The sequence below is a fragment of the Ictidomys tridecemlineatus genome, chromosome X, assembly GCF_052094955.1.
Source record: "Ictidomys tridecemlineatus isolate mIctTri1 chromosome X, mIctTri1.hap1, whole genome shotgun sequence".
Lineage (NCBI taxonomy): Eukaryota > Metazoa > Chordata > Mammalia > Rodentia > Sciuridae > Ictidomys > Ictidomys tridecemlineatus.
Genome location: NC_135493.1, coordinates 120,878,596 through 120,902,913, shown reverse-complemented (window position 1 = coordinate 120,902,913; position 24,318 = coordinate 120,878,596). Strand labels below are relative to the sequence as shown.

At 37.3% G+C, this 24,318-nt stretch overlaps 1 long non-coding RNA gene across 4 annotated transcripts in view; it reads left to right on the top strand.

Annotated features, from left to right (window-relative positions):
• LOC120889882 (uncharacterized) overlaps window positions 1–24,318 on the top strand; it is a 316,936-nt gene that overhangs the window by 129,943 nt on the left and 162,675 nt on the right. For all 4 annotated transcript variants that reach the window (XR_013431925.1, XR_005734103.2, XR_013431924.1 and 1 more), the window contains exon 2: window positions 10,383–10,468. This is a non-coding gene — a long non-coding RNA (uncharacterized LOC120889882). The remainder of the gene's footprint in view (window positions 1–10,382; window positions 10,469–24,318) is intronic.

The following is a 24,318-nucleotide window of genomic DNA, read 5'->3' as shown; positions in this document are numbered from 1 at the left end:
AGATCTTGGTTTAAAAGCATCTTTATTCTCAGACTTACCTTTTGGATTTCTTTATAGAACATCAATTTTATGAAACAAAGGAAATACAAAGGTAGAGGCAGATAAAGGTCTGAAACTTCTCCAGTGCCACAAAGTGACTGGAGTAGGAAAAATAGGTATGATATTCCAATTGTCACCAAAAGACTTGACCTGTGGCTAAAAATCTTTTATCTACCTTTTTGGGTAAAGCTGAGGAAATCAAAAACCTCTTTTATTTCCATTGTTGTTTGAAATGTTCACATGCAAAGAGACATTCTCTCAGATTCTGCTGAATGTGTGGGAGAACAAAAATACACCCACACATCTGGTATCAGAAGTGTTGAGTGACTGTATGAGAGTATAGAGCAAGAAAAAAAATCTGGTTTTTCCTGTACTACTATATTTACAAACTTTATCAATCTCTCTTTTCAGAGTTGTATTCTATTTTTCTAATAAAAAAGAAAAAAAATCCAAGTTATTGAGAAACTATTTTTTTCCAAATAGAAGAAAATGATAGTCAAAAAAGAACATTACTAATAAATATGATGTAATTGCCATTTGGGATTTTTTTTTTTTTGCTATTTGGGAATTTTCAAGGCTATAAGAAGCCTTGCCAGGCTGGACACAGTAGCTATGCCTCTAATCCCAATGACTTGAAAGGCAGAGGCAGGAGGACCACAAGTTCAAAGACAGGGTGTGCAACTTATTGAGGCCCTAAGCAACTTAGGGAGACTCTGTCTCTAAATAAAAACTAAAAAGGACTGGGGATGTGACAGTGGTTAAGCGCCCATAGGTTCAATCCCTGGTACAAAAAAGGAAAAAAAAAGTCTTGCCAGGTTGTCTTAGAACACTTGCTCTGGGGACAGAATGCCACCATGCTGTAAAGCAGCTCAAGCTAACCTCATGGAGAAGCTGCCTGGAGAGAGTTACCTAAACAACTCCAACAATCCCAGCCATCCCAGGAACCATATAAAAGAGTGCAAAGGCTTTGGCTGACTCTAGCCCCAAATGCTACCTGACAACAACTACCTGAGACTCTGAGCAAGACCCATTAGCTGAGCCTAGTCCATCCACCAAATGACAGATGATAATGCATGTTTTTAAAGCCACTAAATGATAGGGTGGTTTGCTGTGCAGCAGTAGACAATTGGAGCAGTCCCTGAAATATCTTCAATACACGGATTTGATGTTAGCCAGAGAAAGATGGTACAGAGGTGGCTAAGTGTCACAACTTCACTGCCAGGCTACCTGTGTTTGACTCCATGGATTCATATCCAAGAACCATCACCTTGGGAAATTACTTGCCCTCTAAAATACCTCAGCTTCCTGTGTGTAAAGTGTGTATGATGTCAATAATAGTCTCTATGAGTAGTGGTTGTGAGGTGCAAATTCATGCCAAGTGGCTAACATTACTTGTCAAAAAAACTAAATAAAGTTCATTTGTTTTTATTATTGACAAAACTGGCCTAGAAAAATTTAAGGGCCATGAGGAGAAAATAAATTGTTTACTTACTTAGATAGATAGGTAGTTTTGATATTTGGACAATTTATTCTGCTGTTTGCAGTGGTTGACAGACCCTGTGGGAAAGAATCATCTCTAAGAGGCAGAGCATGGAAATGGAGCAGGCACACTCAGAGACTGTTTCTGGGAAGTGAAGTGCTCTGTCTTATGTGAGGGAAAAGATTAATGTTTCTTTTAAAAACCAACCAATGGAAAAGCAAATACAGAAACGATTCCTAAGGTGTCTGTGGCAAAGTTAGCTCCACTGGGTGCTGGGTAATGTATACTGTGCATTCCAGGAATGGTGCTGCCTTGGAAATTTATTATGTGTAACATTTAATAAAGGGAAGAGTTTAAGAAAACACCCTGGAGACCTGCATTCTAATTGAGTATCTACTTTGATGTCTGACTTAGGGCAAGTCACTGGAGCTCTGTCTCTTATTTCCAACTACTATAAAACAGGATTACAAGCACATTTGTAGCACCCCCAGACAATAAAAAGTATAGTACAGGGGGAGCAGAGCATCTGAAAACATGAATGCAGAAAAGAGAATGGCCAGAAGGTATGCATGATAATACTGTCAACAACAGGTTGATCTAGAGTCCCTCTGGGTTTCAGCAGGGACACAATGAGGGACATGATGATGTCCTAAAGATATAGATACCTTTCCAGCCTATCACTTATTGAACCAGAAGGTTCAGAGACTAGAAAGGACTTCCTTCTTATCTGTGGAATGAATCTGTGCATCATACCATATGATCCATATATCACATATTTGGTGTATACCATATGGTCCATATACCATATTCAGGTATATGTACATCAGAGTGTCATTTAAAAAATGTCAATTGAAATCATACCCACCTAGTTCTGATGAAACTCAAGCCTTTAAAACCAGTGGAGCTTGTGGTTGACACCCTCTATAGGTCTTTGAAAATTCACCCTATAAAAAGACTGGAGAATATTCCAGTGGCTGGGAAGGTTATGTCTGTTGGATATAGTAATGAGAGGGTATCAACTGCAGAGACCACTTATGATATGTCACTGGGAAGGATCCCTTCCTTTCTACTTTGGGAGAACTTACATTTTGAAGCAAATGTTGACAAATATTTGGATTTTCATATATATATTCCCCCAAGTACTGGTTATAGAATCCAGGGATGTTCTGCCACTAAGCTATATTCCCAGCTCTTTTTATTTTTTATTTTGAGACAGAGTCTCACTAAGTTGCCCAGATCAACCTCGAACTTGCAATCCTCCTGCCTTAGCCTCCCAAGTACCTGGAATTAGAGGTGTGTGCCACCATACTGGGCTTTCATATTTATATTTGTATTCTCATCTCCTATCTCTTGATTCATTGCTTAAGTCAGCTTTGTTAGCATTGTATTTCATTCCAACTTTGGCATATTCTTTTGTAAACTTCTAAAAAGTACCTCTTGCCCAAAATCACGTGTCAATTTAGAGGAACTCCAGATTAGCTTGTGTGCAGCTGAACTAAATAAAATCATTTCTAATTAAATATTTTATGATGAAGATCTTTGTAATCGAAATTATCCCCTGAGACTACTAAACTGACCCAGACACTGGAAGATCACTGAAGGCAGATTCAAGTGCTTTGGGCTGTTCATAGCAGAAATTCCAGCACCTGGGACAGTGCCCAGCATGCAGTAGGTGCTCCATAAATACATGTTGAAACAATGGTGGCTTAAGCTGGATGTGGTGGCTCGTGCCTATACTCCCAGCAATTTAGGAGGCTGAGGCAAGAGGATCACAAGTTCATGGTCAGCCTTAGCAACTTAGCAAGACCCTTTCTCAATATTTAAAAACAGAAAAGGCTGGGAATATGATTCAGTGGCTAAGTGCCCAGTTCAATCCCCAGAACAACAACTAAAAGAATTGTGATTTAAATCAGGAGTAGGCCAGAGAAGCAGCTGTTTGGTGCAGGTGGAAATGTTAAGGATGTGTGAAATTTAAAGGTCCTTTGGAACAAACAAATGACCACAGAGGAAAAGACAGGAGTTCTCAGGGGCTCTCCCTGGGCCTTTGGGTTGTGAAAGGAAGATTTTAAGACAGAGAAATTGTATGGACAAACTCCTGGGAAACCTCCAATTTAGGTTTCTGGTGTTTTGAGAAAGAATTTCATCCTGGAGTTAAGAAGTAAAACAACCAGGTATGGTGGTGCACAGCTGTAATCAATGTTACTCAAGAGGCCAAGGTGGTGCACAGCTATAATCAAAGTTACTCAGGAGGTCAAGGCTGAGGCCAACCTCAGCAGTTTTGCAAGACTCTCACAGACTTAGTGAGACTACGTCTTAAAATAAAAAATAAAAATAACTGGAGATGTGGCTAAGTGGTAAAGTTCCATTCCCCTGGGATTAACCCCCAGTATGAGAGGGAGGGAGGGAGGGAACATGACCATCTTGGGTGTGGGAGCTTATGACTGCTGAGGCATGAGCCCAGTGGAGAAAGTTAGACTCATCCAAATCTCCCCTCAACAGTAAAGAAGCTTTAGTTTCCAAAATGACTGTCTTGAGTGGAAATTGGGGAGAGAAGGTACTAATAAGAGAAGATAGGCAGGTCCATAATCTTGGTTGGACCACCATCTTGATTGGGTCAGCAGTTTTGGTTGGATCACCAAGACATTTGTGATTACTGAAGAAGAAATACATGATTTATCTATGTCAATCATCATTATCATCATTCTCTTCTTAATCTCTAATGGTGCTAAGGGGACTCTTCTAGTCAATGATTGGTTCCATATTTAACCATCTTTTTTCTAAGTCCTCTGAGTTATTTCTTTTCCTTTTGTCAAATCCTTTTACAAACACAATATTTGGGATTGCAGAACCTTACCATGAAATAAGTGTAAGATTTTTTCGTGGGATTTCAAAACACTTTCACACCATCACCACATCAGATGTTCAACAGATTTGTATGATCATATTAGTGAGTAACTTAGTGGTCTAATCCAAGAATTGGTGAACTTTTACTGTAAAGGAACTGATTATAAATATTTTCAGCTTTGCAGGTTATACAGTCTCTGCCATGACCACTCAATTTCATGCTGTAGCATGAAAGCAGCCATCAATAAAACATTCAAGAACAAATAAGTCTGTGTTCCAATAAAAATTTATTTGTAAAAAAAAAACCACTTTACTCATAGAAATAGACTATTTGCTGACCTTTGATCTATATTCTTGCTATTCAATATGTACTCCATGAACCACTTGTATAAGCATCTCCTGGGAACTTCATAGAAAGACAGAATCCTAGTCCCAGACTTCCTCAATCTGAATCTGTATTTTAGCAAGAACCTTGTTTGAGGAGCACTGAACTGAATGACATAGGGTTTCATAAGGAAATGATACTATTTTTCTTCCAAACTCCTTCCATGTATAGTCAGGTGGTAAGCAATGCACGGGGCCATAGGGTCAGTCTCAATCACTTAACAAATCTCATGAAGAGTCCAGCATCAACTATTGTCTTCAGCTTCAGGCCCAGGCCAGAGTTGTAGACAGGGAAATTCCCATACAACAGCTATTCAAAGTGGGTTAATTCCTGTCCCTTTATACACATGAGAGCAGTCAAATTAAGTGACTGGCACAGAGTCAGTAGAACAGGGAAAATGAAAGACCTAAACCCTTGTCTTCAAGATTGGACTGTTCCCCTCCCAAAACTTATTTAACAAACAATTTCTTTTAATCCAAACCTTCCAACTGTTTAAGCCAGAGGTAAAGTTAAAGTTATTTTATTTCCACTGAGGAACTGCCATTACACCATCCTTCCACATATTATGGAGCATAATATGTAGCATAATGCTACAATGATCAGATAAATAAGGAGAAAATTTAAAAATTTTTATCACTTAAGAAAATACATATTTTATTTTTTCATGTATATTTTACATATTTTCTGTGTCAAAAACTCAGGATTGAATTGATGGAGAAAAATGTTTGCTCTGGAAAAACCAAAAACAAACAGGTATCTGAACAGAATACATTACATTCTTTCAGGTTTGTTTTTAAAATATACTCACATGCTCATAGAAGTATCTGAAACCATATATCATGTTTCCTGTTGTTGTTGGTCTCTGAGGTGGTTTATTGGCACTTCTCTATTTCTACCTAATTCATGCTCTTCTGTAGTATTGGAGATTCATTCCAATGTTTATGCTACTTTTAGAATACAAAGTAAAACACATACTTATTTTGACAAAATATAGAAAGGAAGACTCTTTCTCTGTTTTTAGCTTTTGTTATCTTCCATTTTCCATTATCTGTAACTTTAGGATCAACCTAGAAAAAGAGAGCAAATTTTGGCAAGTTCTCCTACTTGGAATGTGTAACCTATGTCACGTGAAAAGAAAAAAAATCAACTGAATTTGATTTTCAGGGAAACATGTGATTTCAGGAAAAACTACCAAAAAAATCCAAAAACCACTTCATGAAGAAATGTCTCTATGTAGGTTAGGTAAATGTATTTGTGTTGATTCTGGGATGAGCAGGGCCTTAGAATTGGAATCTTCTATGTATCAAAATAAATCAGGCAAGAGCATGACCCACCTTTATCTTGGATCTGCAGAGGTCAAGGTTGAGACTTAGAAATTTGTTGATTTCTCTTCCAGCATTTATTTCTTTTTTTCATTTATTTTTCTCTTGTTCTCTTCCTTCTTCTCCTCTTTCTCCTCCTCCTCTTTCTTCTTTTTTCCTCTTCCTCTTCTTCTTCCTCTTCCCCTTATCCTCCTCCTCCTCTTCTTTTTTTAGTGCTGTGGATTGAACCCAGGGCCTTGCGCATGCTAAGCATGTGCTTGACCACTGAGTTATACCCCCAGCTATTTATTTCTTGGTTTCCTGATGGCCAGTTTAAGAACCACCAACTCAGTCCTAAGCCCATAAATTCAGTTTAAATCACCTTACTGAATAATTCTGGGTGACAGTCCATGTTAGTCATAAACTTGAGATGGTGAATGTTGGTAATGTTGAAGGGAAAGGACATCCATCTCATGACCGAATTTGAGTGCTCTTCAGCCTGTGTAGCCCTCCCCAATCTACATACCCTTCACTTGATCTTTGTCCCAACTCGAGAAACTATAACTCATCCTTCCTGCTAAAATATGCCTTTTCCAATGCAGCTGTTAGGCTAGCCCTACCCTTACTACCCCAGTGAGGGAAGAGGAAGTAGTTACTCCATTTTTTTTTTTTTTGATTCTTCACACTGTGGCTGTTTATTTGCATCTTACCTCCTTTGGGATGTGCATTTCTTAAGCTTAAGAACTATATATTATTAATTATTTGGTTCCCCAAATAACTTAGGGTCTGATACAAAATACACACTCAACTACCTTTCTTTTGGAAGGTATCTATTATTTTTCCACCAGTTTTGTGTAATTTTAAAAAGTTACATATTTCCACAGGTTTGGTTGAAAAGCAGAACTCTCCTCTCATCTCTCCCCAGCTTTTATTTTCTACTCCCTCAACTCTTTTGAAAGTCACCTTCATGCCTCTAGGTAGCATACTTATACCACTATTTCTTAATTTTCCACTTTGTGCATTATCCATTAGCTTTCCACTTCAGAGACTGATAATAACAGCTCTCTTCATGTCACTGCCTCACTGTCCCCCGATTCATACATACATGCCCTATCCTCCATCCTGGAATGGCCTCATTCTGGAACTGTGGTCAGATCGTGATTCTAACTTTGCATGATACAGAGATGGCAATGCTGGCTTAGCTGTTTGTTCTCTCTGGAGATAGAAATGGTCATTTTTTTTTCTGGTTAGCTTAGTTCTTTTCACATACATATGATATGTTCTCAAATACTACCCTTGTTGCATATCTTTCTTTGTGTTATATTCAAACACATCAGGAATTCTATCTGCTTCATCCTTTGGAGAAATCTATCCAGAGTTGGTACTTCCTCATGTCTCCCTTTCTGAATACCTTGGGATTCCCTCCACCCCTTGCCTTGGCTCTCCTGTTTCCTCTGTGTTCTCCTTCTTTTTTACACCCTGTTAGGTGAAGTGCATCCCTTGGGGATTCCTGAGAAACCATGCATGGAATGCAGGTATTTCAAGACACTGCCTGGCAGAAGCTGTCTTTGCCCATTATTGATAGCTTTATCATTCTATGGAATTCCATGCTGTATGTCATTTCCTTCAGAAATTAGAAGACATTGTTTTACTTTCTTTTATTTTGAGTGTTGCTATTGGTAAATTCAATATCATTCTGGTTTCTGATCCTTTGAGTGAAATCACTCTTTCTCCTCCAGCTGAATACTTTGCCCATCTTTTGGTGCTTACTGGTCTCACATTTCATGATGAGATATCATGGTATGCTTCTGTTCTCTCAAATATTGTTCCCTTTGTACCTGATATATTGTGGGGAAGCCTTTCAAATTGGAAAATCACATTTCTAATTTCTAGAGAATTTTCTTGGATTATTTACCCAATAATTTCTAACTGCCCATTTTCAATTGTCTCTGCTTTGCCATTTCTATATTTTGAATTTTATGTTTGGGACCACCCTTTTAATGTTTCCTCCATTTTCCTTGACTTTCTCTTTTACATTTATTTCATGGCAGATTTGTCTCATGTTTCCTTCCAACATGTCCAGTCTTTCATATCTGCTATTTTATTTTTAATTTCTAATCACTGTTATTTTATTTGCCAAGTGTTCCTTTTCGTAGCATCTGTCCTGTTTCATCCACACAATAGCATCTGTTATTTCTCCAAGGATATTAACATCTTTGAACTTTTCTTTTCCTTACATAACCTCCTTTTCCCCAAAACTGTTTTTTTAATGCTGTCCTTTACATTGCATGCCTCTTCCCTCCAATGTTTGGATATCCTTAACTGCTTGTTAAGGACAGACTGATAGGAAGCTCTAAGCACATGGTAGAGTTTTCTGTGGGCTTCCTTCTAGAGAGATAATACTTGTTTTATTGGGAAACTTATGATGTCAGTCTCTTTAGATATTTTTCTCTATGCTAGTAAGATTTTCTGAGAGGACCCCTGTACTCCTATTTGTCATGAGCAAGCTGAGGTCCCAGCATTGTGAGTGTGAGAAGGTGGCCAAAGTTACAGTGTTGGCATCTCAGCATCTAAAAGAGAGAAAGTTATTAATTCCATTCTTTTTAACATGAAATCCTTGCTGTAACCTGGAGATTCACAGCCTTGGCACTAAACACATTTTGGGCAGAATGATTCTTCATTTTGGGTGGCTCTGCTGTGCATTGTAGGAAGCTTAGCATCCTTGGTCTCTTATTCACCAGGTGCCAGTAACATCTATTCGTCTGACTGGGACAACCAAAAATGTCTCCAGACATTGTTAAATGTCCCTTGTAAGGGAAAAATCACCCTGGGTTGAGAAATGCTGCTCTAAATCTACCAGACTTGAGGTTCTCTTTCCCTTTCTGAAGAATAAATATCCGTTTTTTGTTCTGGGCTTAGTGAACATTAGATCCTGAGTGCTCAGAGGATCTGGGGTTTTAACTATTTCTTAAATAAACATTCCACTAACCCTTCTATCATTAGCTCCACATTTGCACTTTTTGCTGCAGTACCTGGACCAATCAATTCCTGAGCCTTTGGGGGTCTCATAATACCGGGTTTTCCTTAGCTTTTTCCATTGCTGATTTAGGTTCCTACTTTCTTGGGCCTGCTAAATCAATTAGCATATCCATCTGCTCACCAGCTGCAGAAATTCTGTTCCTGTTATCTCCTCTCCTTTTCTTTGTTGTCCTGAGTTTCTGCCTTTTGTTTTGCAAATGTCTTTACAGTCAAAAGAGTGAAGGAAAGGATTTCAGGAAGAAGTAGACGACACATGTGTATTCTAATGAACTGTCTTTATGAGAAGCTGAGTCAATCAAGTTGTAGAAATGCAGTCTACAATATAATATTTTAGTGGGGAAGGGGACAGGGAGCCACAGCTAAGGACTGTTGGAAGGAGCAGTGGCTACTACGTGTATTCCATCTACCATGTTTAAGTGCTAGAGCCCACTGAATGGTTGTTAACCTCTTTAAGTACTCCCAAGACCACCCAACATGCCATACTCCTAGCAAATTATGTTGTCCACACACAAAGCACTAAAAAAAAGGTGGGAGCTATTACTTGGCTCCCACTTTAGCTCCATGATAAGATTCTTAGTGGATGAGTTTCTCTGTTCTTCGGAATCTGGTTTACCATAGTGAGGTACTAATCCCCTCTCATATTCCATGACTGGACTAAGGATCTGTCAAAATTTTTCCTGTATGAGAAAAACAGAGAATTGATCTCAGGGAAACATGAACATGATGGGTGTAACACATTAGTTCCAGAGGCTATGGCTTCAGACTTTTGCTGCTTTTCACACCCCGCCCCCAACTCCTGTCTATTACTGGAGTAGATGCTTCTTCCTGGCCCCTCCCTCCCTTAGCTCCAGATTTTGTCCTTTCCTTGGCTTACTTCCCCCCCCCCCCCAAGCCATCCAGAGGAATACCAGGTAAAAGGATGAGTCTATTGTGGCTCAGCTGCTTTATCTAACTCAAGGAAACAAATTGACCAATACAGAGTAGACTTCTGACTAGGTTATACCGACTAGTGCAAAGCTATCACTGATGTGGAATATACTCATTGCCTGAATACTAAATATTAATTTAACTTAACCTCTCTTCTTCAAAGAAAGAGAATCAAAACACTATTTTGTAGGAAACTTCCTCTATAGACTTTCCTCATGTTTTGAGACTAGATAATACCAAATAGGACCTTAAGTATCCTCCTATTAATGTTTTTATGGAACATTTCTCTGTGATTATAGCTTAAATAAATATTAGAATGGTTATTAAAGTCATCATGAATATTCTATTCTCATTTCTTTCCTGTCAGGCCATGGGATTTCACTCCTGACTGATGGTAGATGTGGACAGATGACTTGCATCTATTAAAAATGATGTGTGGAGAAACTTTAAAATGTGAGTATATAATTTAGCATTTATGCTTACCTGTTCTGTCCAAATGGATTTTCCATCAGCCTGATTTCTTGAGTGACTACAATGAAAAGAGACCCTTGAAAACTTTTTTGGACATGTAAATTCCATTTGGGTTGAAGAGCTAAGACTTGGGGGAAGCTGCTCGTTACTACACCATAATCTGGTATCTACTGACTAATACAAATCTGATGGTTAGAGGAGTTTATAGAATTCAGAAGTTTTCATGTTTTAGAGGAAAGTGTGTGTGTGTGTGTGTGTGTGTGTGTGTGTGTGTGTGTGTGTGTGTGTAAGACAAGTTAGGCAAAACTTCGTTTGAGTGTGATTTGGAATCTGGAGAGACCCAGATTGGCCTCTTCTTTCCTTCTTGTGAATTCCTAAAACACCTTTATTTTATTTATTTATTTTTATGTGGTGCTGAGGATCAAAATCGGCCTCACATGTGCTAGATGAGTGCTCTACCACCGAGCCACAATCCCAGCCCCCTAAAACACCTTGTTATAGTCTTATCCAAAGACAATTTGAAAACCATTACCAAAGACCTCCAAACTATTATCAATATATCTACATGATTAAGAGTTGGGTGCTTCCTTTTTATATAGCAGCAATGTGAAAAATCCATTTTATAATCCCTAAATAATAAGCCCAAACTAATTATAATCAGGAAAAATGAAATAAAAACCAAAACAATGGGGATCTTTTCCCAGTGAATGTATGATAATCACATACACATGGGCTTAGTATGAAGGCAGGGTATGTGTTTGCATTTCCAAAAGCAGCAGAACTTTGAGAATAGGACTAAACATCAGTAAGGGACCCAAGGGATTCCATGTTAGTTTGTCTTACCTTGGGTCTGCTTTCATCTTTTCTTTCTCACCTGATTTCTCAGTTCTGTTGTCAGCTTAGTTATTACATGTTAGTCAAAGCAAAATGTCACAATGCTTTCAAGCATCACCAAACAATACAATGTCTTGATCCTTTGAGAAACTGAATTAAACCATGCACTCTAGGGGAAAAAATTATATCTGTACGTTTAAATGTGCATCGAATTGCAGGGATCTTAAGTCTTTCCTAAACCCCAGCTTAAGAAGTCCTGATCAAATAGTTCTCCAAATTTATCCAGAATTAATTTGGCCTTTTCAAATTGTTTGGATTTCTGCACACAATCCCACATATTGTTTATGCATTCATTCATCAATGGATAAGTATATTGCTCCTATCTTTTAGCTATTGTGAATAATACTACTATGAACATGAAGTGTACAAATATTTGTTCAAGTCCATGATTTCAATTCTTTTGAGTACATACCCAGAAGCAGACTTGCTGGAACATATAGCAATTCTGGTTTTGGTTTTTTAAGGAAGTGCTGTACTGCTTTCCTTGGCAGTTGTGCAATTTTACATTCTCACCAACAACCAACAGAGTTCTAACTTCTCCACATTCTTGCCAACACTTATTTTCTGTGTTTTAAAAAATTTCTTCTTTTTAAGATGATAGCCTTACAACCTAAAGGGTATGAGACATTATCTTATTTTGGTTTTGATTTGCATTTCCTGAATTATGTTGAATGTCTTTTCATGTATTTATTGGTCATTTGCATATCTTTTTTGGAGGAATATCTATTTGATATTTATTGCTTCTTTAAATTGGGTTGTTTGATGTTAATTGTTGAGATGTAGGTATTCTTTATTTATTCTCAATATTAACCTTTATCTGATATGTGGTTTGCAAACATTTTCTCCCATTCTATGGGTTGCTTTTTTACTTTGTTATAGTTGCTCTTTGATGTGCTAAAAATTAAAAATTTTATGTAGTCTAATTTTGTTGTTGTTGTTGTCTGTGCTTTTAGTGTCATATCCAAGAAATCATTGTCAAATTTAATGTACTGGAGATTTCCCACTATTTTCTTCTAGGAATTTTATAGTTTTAACTAGTGTTTAGAGTTCTTTAATCCATTCTGATTTAATTTTTGTATATTGTACGAGGAGCCAACCTAATTCTTTTGCATATAGATATGTAATTTTCCAAACACTATGTGTAGAAAAAAACACATGAATGGTCTTGGCACCTTTGCTGGATATCATTTGACCATATATATGAAGGTTTATATCTGGGATCTTTATTCTGTTCTGTTTGATTGAGCTACATATCTGACTTATGCCAGTTCCACACTATTTTAATTATTGATATTTTGCAATAAGTTTTGAAAACTGGAAGCATAAGACTTTTAACTTTGTTCTTTTGACTATTTTGACTATTCAGTATCCCATGAGATTCCATATTGATTTTAGGAGAAATTTTTCTATTTCTACAGAAAGCATTATTGGGATTTCAATATTGTTAGCATTGAATATGTAAATCACTTTAGGTAGTACAGACATCTTAACAATACTAAGTCTTCCAATCCTTGAACATAGGTGTCTTTCCATGTATTTGTGAACTCCTTGATTACTTCCAGCAATGTATTATAGTTTTTAGTGTATGAGTCTTTCACCTCCTTGATTAAGTTTACTCTTAAGTATTTTTGATGCTTTTGGAAATAAAAGTCTTTTAAATTTCCTTTTCATATTGTTAATTGTCAGTACCTAGAAACCCAACTGTTTTGTGTGTAGATTACTGAACAACTTTGCTGAGCTTTTTTTTTAATAAGTCTGTTATTTATATATATATATATATGTGTGTGTGTGTGTGTGTGTGTGTGTGTGTGTGTGTGTGTGTGTGACATGCACACTTGTAATCTCTAGGGTTTCCTGCATAAGAGATCATATAATCTGAACAGAGATAAGTTTACCTCTTTTCCAATTTGAATGCTTTCTATTTCTTTTTCTTGCCTAATTCCTGTGATTAGGACTTCTGGTACTATGTTAAATAGAAGTAGCAAAATTTGGCATGCTTGTTTCTGATCTTAGAGGAAAAGTTTTCAGTCTCTTGCCATTAAGTATGTTATTAGTTGTTGGATTTTCGTATATGACCTTAATTATGTTGTACTTTCTTTCTATTCCTGGTTTGTTAAACAGTTTTATCATAAAAGTGTGTGTCAATTTGTCAACTGCTGCATCAATGAGATAAGGATGTAGTTTTTTTCCTTCACTATTTTAATGTGGTATATTACATTTATTGTGCATCTTTTTAAAGCATAGAGTTAAAAAAATTTTCAAGTAAAATTCAGGCTAAACAAAGTTTTGATAGGTTATCTCATTGTTATCTGTACATCTAGATAAGGCTTCTCCAATCTTTATAAGAAGCACCTGGAGATTTTCTAGAGTTTTATCTATTCTCCTCATTTCCCTTGTGGTCACTTTCTTAAAATATACTTTTCAACTATGAAATATTTTTCTCTTGAAACAGATGCAAATCTGCAACCTTAAAATCACAGATGGTTAAGACTGAAAATAACTTTTGTCCACCTGGCCTAAGAACACAGAACTTGTTACTTGTTTTTTTTTTTTTTTTAATGTGCTACTGAGTATATTTCAACAATCCAAGTTTCATTTCTCAGTATGTATTTATGGCCTAATATATACATATGAATAATGAGATACATGATTACATATAGGACTGGCTATTAGTAGATCTAAAAATATTCCACTACAACCAGAATATGTCTTCCTATTTTTACACTTTTGAAAGCCATGTGGCTAGTTTTATGCATGAGTATGCTAGATAAAAAAAAATGTAATTTACAAAAAATGAAATTTACATGATCTCATTGAGTCCATCAAACAACCCAGTGAAACAGACATTATAATTCTCAATAGACACAGATCAAAAGAATGATTATGAAATGGTAGACAAATAGACATGTGGAGAATTCTAGAGAGAAGTGATATGATTACAGTCTGAGAAAGGAGTTAGAAGTTTAAGTTGTTATGCTGTATATCAAATAAACATTAAAAATTTAGATGCAAACAAATTTAGAAAAGGAATTTATTAGTTTTAGCATTAAAGTGGAAATAACCATATGAAGTTATATCCTTAAACAAAGAATCTTTCCAGCTCCATCACTAAGGTGATCTGGAAGCCAACTGCTTATACACATATAGAACTCTTTAATATGAACCCCAAACCCAGATGTGGTTTTTCCAATTCTATTGTTTATTAAAAGAGAATTTTTCTATCTGATTTTATATCTTGCTGGAGAAAAAAAACAGATGGGTTTGAAACATTTGTTTTTACTAGGAATTTAAGTCTGTGGAAGGCTATGAGTCCATGATGAATACTATAAAGAAGAACAATTAATATAAAGTGTGCAAAAGGAAGTCGTAATACAAACTAAGGATAACAAGAGATACAAAATGCTTCATTGTATTTTATTGCACACAGGGTACTGATTTAAAAGGTTATTCTACAGTTTTAATAAGCAAGTCCCTTATTTATAAAGTATCATTTGTATCTTTCTCCCCATCTCCGGTAGAAAAGGCTAGATATAGGTAACTAAACAAAACAAATGTTGCCAGGAAAAGCTAGAGCAAGACCGAGGGAGACAAATGGATTAGCTCAGATAATCATACTCAGTAATCACATAAAAGGAGGATAGAAAAAATAAAAAAATCCACTGACAACCATTGGATACTATAATGGTGGATATATGTCCTTAGGCACATTTGTCCAAAGCCTGAGTCATAATGTACATAGTAGACTGGGTGATAGTGATGTGTCAATGTATATTGATCAAATATGTACCACTGTGATGGAGATATTGATGAGGCAGGCTATGCATGAATGGGGGCAGCAGGTACTTTGAAAATCTCTGTGCCTTCTACTCAACTTGCTGTGAACCTAATACTGGTCTAAAAAATATAGCCGGAAGGACAGCACAATAAAATAGACACTACTATTGCTGTATGTATATACGTGACTGTACAACCAATGTGATTCAGCAACCTGTACACTCAGAAAAAGGAGTAATTATACCCCATTTGTTTCAATTGTGTGATATGACAAGATCATTGTACTGTCATGTGTAACTAATTAAAACAAATAATTTTTAGAAAAGGAAAAAAAATATATAGTCTGTTGAAAAAACAGAAAACATTAGGATCTAACACTGATATCATATTAATGGGATCCATTTGATAATTTGAGAGTATTTAGAATTTTAGAGCATTTGAAACAGTAGGAAATAGTTTATTTTACATTATCATTTACCACTAGTTTAAAGCCTCACAGATGGGCAGTTTCATCATGTATAACTAAAAAGAAGCAATGATTAAAAAAAAAAAGAGTCAACTGTTGGAATCAGCTGTTACAATTGAGGCAAAAGGCTTCAGGACAGGAAGGTATTCATCTGGCATTCTGGACAAGATTACGAAATGTAAATCTCTGAAGGGAAAACCATTAAAAATAAAAAATAGGGAAGACTGGCAAATCCACAGAGATGGCTTATAAATGAGCAGCTGATAGGCTAGGGTTTCCTTCAACTCTAATTCAAAAAATTTATATAAGCTGGGATTTTATTTATGGTGGCAGAAATAGGATGATTTTTCAAGAATGGAGGGGGATGGATATATGGAGATTGACTATTAAAATGGTAAGAATTTTGCTTTCATGTCATCAGTACTACTGGGGTGAAATGATGTTCTTATCACCTGACCCCCTGATTCCAAGATCAAGACTTGGAGCTTGGGGCAGGCATGCCAACAAGGTATACGAACTAAAAAACTTGATCCGAGTTGCAAGTTAACCTCTTTCTCTAAATCAGAGATTCCTATTTTTCTTTGGAAGATGTCAACACTCCCCTGCCCATTAAATCAACAAGGATCTCTGGCAAGGGTCTTCACTGAAAATAGAGGAATCAGAATTTCCTCTGGACATATGTAAGAAAAGCTCCCCAAGGGATTCTAACCTCACTCCTACTTGGGAAGGACAAGTGTTCTCTATTGTGAATAGCACTTCTCACCAACTGTTGCAAAAAGTTAAAATAATACTTTATGAAATAGCATTAAGAATCTGAGTTTCAAGGGGAACTTTTCATACAATTAAAAGTGAAAGAATTTTAAAACAGAAACATGATGATTTAAATAATTAAATGGATTAACTAAATCATCTTACAGACTATACTCCAAAGCCCCTAGTTTTCTTGACATAGTTCAAATAATTCCACCAAATTCAGTTAAACTTCTGAAGGACACTACTATCATCAATGAAAATAATTCACTCAAATAAAGGCTTGTATTTTACTAATATGGGTACTGCATTAAGTAAAATGAATGAAATGTCAGTAAGCAAAGGCAGGAATCTTTTATTCTTTCCATAATGTGCCTAAGCTAGCAATGAAGAATAAACTTTATATGTTGTGTCAAATATAGTTGACTTCCATAACTCCATTGGATAGAAGATTGAGACACCCTTGCTTAGGGAATCCCGGCAGGCTATCATCAAACTAAAGATGTCTGCCCTGGACACCAACACACATTTCCATACCACACTAAGGGTTTGTTTCTGTGAAGTGATTAGAAATTGCACTCCCAATGCTTGAGTAACTTCCAATCTGGTTTGGGAATTGAAACACAAAAAGGTGAGGAAATAGAACATTTCTCAGGCAATATGGACACTTCCATAAAGCTCTCCTGTGGCCCTCTTGTGGGACTAATTGCTCCTTTCTTGTTACTTCCATTAGCATTTTATGAGCACAGTTACATGACTACTGCTTTTATTATTGTTCTTACAGGATTACTGCTCCCTTGTTAGTTTGCAATGCCCTTGAGGGCAGTGGCTGCGCTCCATTGCTCCATGGCCCTCAGAGCCCTCAGAGCTCTGCTCTGTGCTTATGAAGAGGGTTAAAGAAAATCAGATAAATGGGGTGGAAATACCAGGCTTTGCTCTCAGTGACCCAGCACCCCCTTGCTGCCTACCACCCCTAGGCCTATTTCTATAACTTTCCCACAGAGTCTATCAGCTACATTTGCAAATTCCAAATAAATTCCACTTCTCTTTAAGTTCCCCCAGTGCTGTGTTTCAGTGGTTTGAAACCAAGCACCTTGCCTGGGACATTCCTCCTCAAATATCTGGTGTTTTCTCCCTTTATTCCCTGACTCTCATCACTCATTTCCTCTCTGATGTGGCATGGCAGGAGCCACATAACTTAAGGACTGATGAAAATTCCCAAAGCATGGGAATTTTAGTCAAATGACTCCAGGATCAAATTCCAGCTCTCCCACCCACTGTGTGGCCTGGGGTAAGTGAATTCTCCTTCTGGACACCCAGTTATCCAGAAAGAATGACTACCTCAGGAAGTAGCCGTGAGGGTCAAGGTCATCACACAACTCAGTTACCTAGCTTCCCAAGCTCCCTTACTCAACTAGATTTTTTAGTCATTGCCATGTGAATCTAGTATATCATGACTATTTAAATCCATTATTATTTATCTGATTATAAAACCAATACCTTATTTCCCTCACTGCAGGGGAAAAAAACCTAAGACCTTCACCCCTACCTCACCCCAGATTGGGCAGTATCCTATCCACAGTAGGTTCTTGGTGAATGTATACATTGTGTGAGAGCTTGTGATACATATTCACAGCCACAGGGTGGCCTCATCTTGCTTTACTTCTTGACATTGTACTGCCTGCCGTCTGTGGTCTTGCTGACTGGTCAGATTTATTGTCCAGCTCCTGAAGGGGCTTCTAAGGGTACTAAAGGACAGATCGAGATGATGTCTGGATTTTCCTGGTAGAGCTCCCTGCCTACTGACTCTGGACAGGGCAAATGCCCTCTAGCCAAAGACCCTTAAGAACCTACTTTTGCTGAAGAAGTTGGATTTCTTAGTCCTTGCAGCAAGGAATACACACTTTGTGGAGTCGTGGAGTGTCTCAGGATGAGGGTGCTAGAAAAGATTTCCTGTATAGAAAAGAGCTACTATAGCAAGTTGGAGACCGCTATCCTTTCAAAAGCCTGCTACAAGGTTAGCCCTTGGCCTCTATCAGAGAACTTGCATTCTGGGAATAGTCCCACCATTCCTTAACTGATAAGAATAGCTCCTTGTGCTTAAACTGTGCAAATAATGTGGTTTATGTGGAGCACCTGCTTTCCTTCTAAGAGTCTGAAATTTGGCCTGTTGCTAGGCAGAAGCTGGCTATATGACTGGCCCCCAGTAAAACATTGGGTGCTACATCTCTAAGGAGCATGCCTGATGACAATATTGCACACTGTTATCATAACTCAGTGCTGGAGAAATTAAGCATAGTCTGTGTAACTCCACTGGGAGAAGACTCTGGAAGCTTAGGCCTGTTTTTTTCTGAACTTTGCCCACATACCTTTTACCTTTGCTGGTTTTGATGTATCTTTTTACTGTGACAATCACTATATGCTGAGTCTTATGAACTTTTCTAGTAAATCACCAAATTTGGGAGTGGTCTTAGGGGTGTCTGACATACTTATGATAATATCTGAAGTTACATAAGTGTCTTTGGGGAAGGTGTAAAGGAGTGGGACTTATTCTAAATCAAATGATCTCAAGGAGCAGGAGCAATTCTGTGATCTGGTATCTCAGGAAATCTTACCTAGGAGGAAAGATGAGAACAAGGCTGAAGCTGAAAGGAGCAGTTGTCACTTATATTAACCAGGAGAGGGGATATTTTGTATTTCGTGACTTGGACAGTGTGTTTTGTCTGTATGGAGGAGTCTGGGTTTTGTCTTATTCCATCACAGCCACAGAGTGGCCTTTAAAGTTGATGCTTGGTGAAATTGCTCTTGTTCAACAGGAAAACACCCAGACTCAGCTGTGGGTGCCCACCAGCTCCAAAGTTATCAGTGGCTGCTTTTCTCCTTTCTTAAACTGTAATGCAATCTCAAATCATTTCATCTTTAATGCCCTAACTTTCATTTATATAGAAAATTTTCTTTATAATGGTTTAGATTTCTCAGGCCTTTATAATTATTGCAGGCCTCCAATTTCCTATACCTATTGAGTGCCTGTTACCTTTAGTTTTTTTTGTTTTTTTTTTTTTTGATCCCAGCCATTCTTACTGGGGTGAAGTGGTATCTCATTGTAGTTTTGATTTACATTTCCTTGATCATTAGTGATGTTGAACATTTTTTCATGTACCTGTTAGCTGCATTTGTGTCTTCTTTTGAGAAATGTCTGTTTAGGTCTATTGCCAATTTTTAATAAAGCTATTTGTTTTTGCTATTGAGTTTTTGGATATCCTTGTATATTCTGAATATTAATCCCTTATCAGAAGTATAGTTGGCAAATACTTTCTCCCAATCGATAGGTTGTATCTTCACTTTGATGATTGTTTGCTTCATTGTGCAGAAACTTTTTTTGTTTCATGTAATCTCATTTGTCTATTTTTGCTTTTGTTTCTTATGCTTTCAGGGTGTTATCCATTGCCTGTTCCAATGTCCCAAAGCATTTCTCCTATGTATTCCTATTGTAGTGTCATCATTTCAGGTCTTTAATCATTTCTGTCTTTAATTCAGTTTGATTTTTGTAACAGGTGAAAGGTATGGGTCTAGTTCCATTTTTTCACATAAATATCAAACATTTCTGTAAGCACTTTTTGACTTCAGCCTCCAATATCTACCATAAAGGCCTCTTTGGCATCTTCTGGAATAAGAGTTGGGATGCTCATTCTACTGACAGGGCCCTTCTTGGCATGTTCCCCAGGGGAGTAGGTAGCTGCCAAGTTGGTAACTACCTCATGATTTTCCTTAAAATGAGTCCTAATTTTCAGTTTTGGAGAAGGAGTCCACTCAGCACCTCACACCAGTAATTCTAACTTCATCAATCAGCAAAGTGGAAGACAAAGTCTTAATTTTAGGGAACCATTTACGACTGTGGCAAAGCATCTAAATCTGCACAGTGCAAAACAGTAGGCATTAGCCTTGTGACCATTGTTGAGCCCTTCAAATGTGATTAATCACCACTAAGTTGTGCTGTAATTGTATAATATATACTGGGGCGGGAGAGGGGCTGAGGATGTAGCTCAGTGGTATGGTGTTTGCCTCACATGCAAAGACCCTGGATTCAATCCTCTAGTACCAAAAAAAAAAAAAAAAAACCAACAAACAAAAACCAACAACAAAAAAACTACACACCAGATTCCAAAGACATGGTATAAAGAGATTAATAATTTCTGTATTGCTTATGTATTCAATTGGTAATATTTTTGATAAATTGGATTAAATAAAACATTATTGAAATGAATTTTATCTGTTTCTTTTTAATGTTTTTTTTTTAATTGGCCACTAGGAAATTTAGTTTTAACTATGTGTCTCACATCATATTTGTCACAGACAGGGCTGTTTTAAACCAGGAGTTGGTAAACCATAGACAACTCAGGCTGATTTATCATGTGACCTATTTATTTTAAAAAAAATTCTTGATATATAGCCATACCATTTGATTATGTTTTATCTGCAGCAGCTTTTGGGCTATAGTGGCTGAGTTGAATAATTGAGATAGAAATTGTATGGCCCACAAAGGACTATCTGGTTCTTTATAGATGAAGTTGGTCAACCTCTGTTCTAGCCTCTCAAATATAATGTGTTTTTTAAACTTATGAAATCTATTGCATATTTTTATTCAATATTAACTATGTACTATTTTATATAGCAGAAAATGAATCTACTTAGGCTAATCCTATCTTAAGCTGGGTAGTTAGATAACCATAACACCCCACTGCCCCAATTAGTGGATATCAGAGAATTTCCCTATTAGTTTTATCATAACAGCATCCTTATGAGACTTTGTGCTGAATTCCTCACTGATTATCACCACCATCCAGTGAAATAATACATGCCCATGGGTTGGGGACTGTACCTGGGGAAAATCCTGATTATAACTTTCATATAAGTCACTAGCAGAGATCCAAATCAAGATAAGTACCAACCGTATGTGAGCAATAGCCATGATGATGAAATGGAAATGCTGGTATCAGCCTCAAATCACAGGCTTCAAGGTACACATGGAAATTACAGTTACAAAGAAAGCAGTATCCTTTCAGAGTGGAGAATGAAATCTTCTGCATTATCAGAGAATCATATCTAACAACATGTGGTCTCCTTTCTTGAAATCGTGCAGCGGAGCCAATTGGCGCAAATGATTATACTCTTCATTTCCCTACTGACCTTTCATCTTTTTTATTCTTGTCAATTTTCCTTGTGAAACATTACCATTTTGATGGGGGTGTGGATGTCACGAAAGCACGTTCTGCATCACACTGAAAATTATGGCCGCAAAGCCTTCTTAAATTACACTCTAATAGTATTTTCTTGGAAGTCATTATGAATTTTGGTTCTTCCTAACCTTTGCCACCAGGGATCAAATAGCACAGCTCAACGTTTCCGTTGCTGCATTTTATAATGGCGGTAATGTAAGAATTTACTGGGGACTTTATATACAGAGACAAAAGCATGCCACTTTATGAAGCTATTAAACACCATGGATTTTCCCACATGAGAGATCAAGCTTATTGTATTTCCCAAGTTTCCCAGCAGTTACCCACTAGCCCAGCTTCATTGTGTGAGATGGTGTGTTTGGCCCAGCCATGCTCTAACCCAGGGTCATTAGCGTCTTGACTGCAACCCAGCGATATCACCAAGGCATAGCTGCAGAGATGACGAGCCACTCCATCACCATGGGTTGTTACAGCGGGACACCTGGCCAATAAGCAGGAGAGGTTATTATATTCCCTTTTGACAATAGAAGCTTTTCAAGGGCCAACAATACAATTTTTTTTTATAGCAGAGATTAAAGTTAAAAACACGACAAGCAGAGAAGAGTCTGCTCTTGTGTGCAGACATCCAGACATTCTCAGCCAAAGCAGGCAGTAAGCTGCACCATCAAAATTTTAACTTGAAACTCCCAAGGTTCTCCAATTAGATGCTTATCTTTTCTTTTATGGGTGAGGCTTTGTTTAAAGCAAAATTTCTTAACAGAGAAAATATGGTTTCACTACCAAAATGCATTTGCTATGGAAATGGAAGACTGCTGAAACGTAGGAGGAAAATGATTAACATGAAAAATGATTAAATAATATACCTCTATGTTCACAAGCTCTTAAAATGCAGAATGATATTCTTTCTATTTAGGGGGATCTGTGGTACTCATTAGGACTCTCTTTGGGGGTAATTTAGTTATTAAAATCAATTGTGTCTTATGGAAATCATGAAAACATTTCTTAGATTTGAAGGTTTGTGTTTTTTTTTTTTTAAATTAAGAGTACTCTGAATCTGGAGGTATTTACTGTGTGGTTTTAGTCACTGATATAACTCTAAAAATATGTGAAGCTGCCTATGAGATATAAATCATCCGACCGCCAAATGCCCTTGCTGCTTCTTCAATTGGGAGAAGAGGGAAGATTCCCTCTCATGGTCATCTGGTGGACATAGTGGTCACTGGGGCAACTTCAGGACATGCACTTGGAAACTGCAGCATGCAGTGGCAGCTAACTACATATAAAAAGTGAAATATTGGTTGCATAGAGCTAAATCCTGATTGGGCAGGAACTTCTAAACTACTGAATGGACAGCTCATCAAGGGCACGAAGATTGTGCTTCTAATTCCCCAAAGTTTACAAAGCACAAAAGTTCACCCAGTGACTGCTGATTCATGGTGTGATTTTCATTTCCTTTCATGGTTCCCCAGAGACCTAGGCCTATTCCTCTGTGAACCCACAGGGAAAGCAATTGCACACTGAGTATATGCAACAAATTTTGATAGCAGAGATTAATCCTTGTCCACATAAATTTTCCTTGGGATTCCATGTTCAGTCAAGTCTAATGGGAATGACTCTAAGCTGAGAAAAGTGAACACAGCCTTGATGGTGCTTAGATATAGATGGAGTCACAGGACCTGCTGGGAAGAAATGGCTTCTATTGACTTATATTTGCTGACAGGATGCTGTCAGGGGAACGAAGGTGCTGTCGGAAGGACAGACTTGGCGAACGGGAAATACAAGACATTTTAAGGTCCGTCTCCTGAAAAAATAAACTCAAAAAAAGAGTGAAATGATCGAGGACTTGACCCAATCCTCCAGCACTATTCGGGCTGCACATATTTTCAGCATCTGTCATAAAAGCTCACAGTGCTATGAGGGACTTGAAGTTTAATGGTGTGTAAATTTTTTTAACTCTCTTGTTGCCTCTTGGCTGCTGCCTATGAATGTGGAAAAGCATTTTTTTTTTTTTGCATTTAGTTTGAGAAGCACAAAGAGGAAAATACAAAGCACTAAGTGCCTTGAGTTAAATACGCTGAGAATTCTGTGCTCAGGAACACATCCAAATGTCAATTCAACTTGACTTTTGGAAATTTCCAGACCCGAGGTTTCCAGAGCCCTGATGCAATTTTTTTTTTTTTTTGGCTTGCAAGACCTCCCTATTTGCACCCACCTCTGGTCATTATGACTCCAGATGATTGACTTTCTTATCCTTCAAGTTCTCTAGATATCTGGTCACTGGTGGAGGAAATCACTTCCACGTTCAGCTCTCCCTTGCTCATTTCATCACGTAGCCATTTTGGGAATGTGGGGAATTGAATTCAAGGAGAAATGAGTAGAAAATCATTTTTAATTTCAAAGGGAATCCCAGGTATCTTTCTACTTGAATATATGAATACTATGCAATTTATGAGGTGCTGGGAAATATACTACATTATGTAGAAAGATTTAATGCAATCCATGGAGCTCCAAATGCCCTTTGGAGTGTTTGAAGCCAACATTTACAAATACAATTTTAAATAGAGGATAACTAAATGGGTGTTATTATTCTGTTCTAAGCCTACTAACGAATTCTTAAGAATGTAGCATGAACTGGTTGTCAAGGTAATGTCTGGGAAGGTGGTAGAAACTGTCACTAAGCCAAGTGGAAAAATTAAACCTTCTCTCTGTCA